The sequence below is a fragment of the Eptatretus burgeri genome, chromosome 3, assembly GCF_056783735.1.
Source record: "Eptatretus burgeri isolate ZD-2024b chromosome 3, Ebu_testis_v1, whole genome shotgun sequence".
In the NCBI taxonomy this organism is placed as follows: domain Eukaryota; kingdom Metazoa; phylum Chordata; class Myxini; order Myxiniformes; family Myxinidae; genus Eptatretus; species Eptatretus burgeri.
Genome location: NC_140963.1, coordinates 71,921,972 through 71,924,119, shown reverse-complemented (window position 1 = coordinate 71,924,119; position 2,148 = coordinate 71,921,972). Strand labels below are relative to the sequence as shown.

The following is a 2,148-nucleotide window of genomic DNA, read 5'->3' as shown; positions in this document are numbered from 1 at the left end:
CTTAAATGTTTTTGTTGCAAAACCCTTTTTGGTCAGATGTTGGGAGAGAGGCCAAGGCATCACAAGTTATTGAATAGGGAAGCTGATCAAAAACTACACAGGAATGATTGAAGAGCTTGTTGATAGGATGTAATACCATACATTTGATATGGTTAAGGAGTATTCAACCAATTGTGCCCAAACCCAAACATTCTTCAAACTGTTGCCTCTTCAGTTTACCACCAATTATTTCCCTTTATACCGTGCTGAAGACTATTCCAAGTGAATTGCTACATCTATATTTCAGATTTATCAAAATACAACTCGAGCCCGAGCTGTACTGTAAACGTCTTCACTACATCCAATTTAGACCTTGATTAAACAGTGCTCAAGTGTTGAATGTAAACTGCACAAGGAACTTAAAACTGCACTGTTGTCATCACACACAAATTGATGCTCGTGGAAGGTGTTAATGAGAAATGGCACAAGGACAATGTGCCATCACGTGAGACGGGAGGGAGCGTCCAGATGTGGGATGACTTGAGTTGAGTGAAAGAACAATTGCAGAGCTTGCGAGGAGATCCCATGCTACAAGTGAAACATTTTGGAGCATTAACAAAGATATTCAGACATTTCCATGAAGCATAAAGGATCCGGTGATGAAATGCGGTCATAAGTAAAGTATACAATAGCATTTGGTTTCATGATACAGGAGTGCAGGGCCAAACGTCTTTCTTTACTTTTTCATTACCTTCTTTTCTGTTAGGAATTTATAAAGAAATATTCCTGTGACATTCAATAAATGTGCAGTTACAGGAGCATTTTTAGATTACACTAAAAGAAAATCCGAATTTTAGTTGTTGGTTTTGTTGAAAAACAAATGTTATAGGTTGTTGTTCATTGAGCTTAGGTTTAAGGAAGCATTTATGAACTAGATTGGTTGTTTGTGTATTTTCTTTCTTTGTATTGCTATTCTGCACCTTGGTGCTAATAAACAGTGTGATGTGTCATCGGAGAGCGATGCATTACCAAGCTATGTAATAGCTACATGAATTCTCATCAGGGTACCCAAAGGAAAAGGAAAGTAAATGGGCAATGAAAGGCAGAGAAATAAATCAGACCCAAAACAGATTGGCATTGAGGCAGAAAACTTTCCTGTAACAACACGAATGCATTTGGGACAATTTGGAGCAATATAGAGTAAATGTAAAGTTATTGTGTGTAAATATTTATTTCTTGGTGAAAGGAAATTAAAATCTAACTGGTTGGGGGGGTGGGGGTGGAGGAGGGATATTTTGACACTTTTGAAATGGACTGTTGAAAAACTCGCATCTTTTCAAACCATCGAGAATAGAATATTGAGAGCTTAAATGTCAAGAACAGAATTGCTAATATTTGGCCATGACCAGCATTTTCTCCAAATGTAAAGTATTTAGTTCCATGTTGAAAGTTCTGTTTTTTTGGGGGGTTTTTTGCGGAAAGGCGCAGAATATAAAGAAGAAGAATGAAAACATGTGGATAAGCTAAAGCTTGCTTCTGGAGGATTTCAATTCAATGTTGGCCATGTCAGGTTAGAATTTTCTTTTTGTTAAACTGCGAACATAGGGGCCACAGTGAGGTGTTGCATTTATGCCATTTGGTTAAAAAAAATATTCCTTTCTAGTACATGTAAATGTTTGCTTTCCTCTACAAGACAGTTTCAAGACTGGCAAGATATTACAATCTTTCATCAAGCCTCTTCTTATTGCAAGACTTGAATGATTATTATAGACAAGCATCAAGTTGATTATATTAAAAGCTTTGCTGGGTTTTTTTTCGTACTTTCTGTACATGTATTTAGATTCTTCTTTTCGTTGCGCTTCTTTATGAACTTGTCTCGCAATGAAAATTCAATAAAACTCTGATGAAAATCAACTTTCCATTTTATTGTTTCGACTGCAACTTGCATTGCTTGGAATTATTGCCTCAATGTCTCTGACAGGAATATGCAGAGGTAGCGCACTTGCTTTTGAGCCATCTAGTCTGGGTTTGATCCTCACTGACTATCTGTTGGGTTTCTTTGCAGGCAGGGCAGTGCATTCAGATTTCATTTCGGTTTATTAAAGAAAACATCCTTCATAAAGACAGTCAGAAGATTGAGAGATACAAGGTTAACATCAATATATCAAG

General features: G+C 36.8%; 1 protein-coding gene across 10 annotated transcripts in view; it reads left to right on the top strand.

Moving 5' to 3' along the window:
* LOC147030164 (uncharacterized) overlaps window positions 1-1,893 on the top strand; it is a 52,061-nt gene extending 50,168 nt beyond the window's left edge. For all 10 annotated transcript variants that reach the window (XM_085873926.1, XM_085873933.1, XM_085873928.1 and 7 more), the window contains one exon: window positions 1-1,893. This exon is cut by the window's left edge and continues 1,623 nt beyond it. The gene's annotated coding sequence lies outside the window, so the exon portion shown is untranslated.
* Window positions 1,894-2,148: the final 255 nt, after the last annotated feature.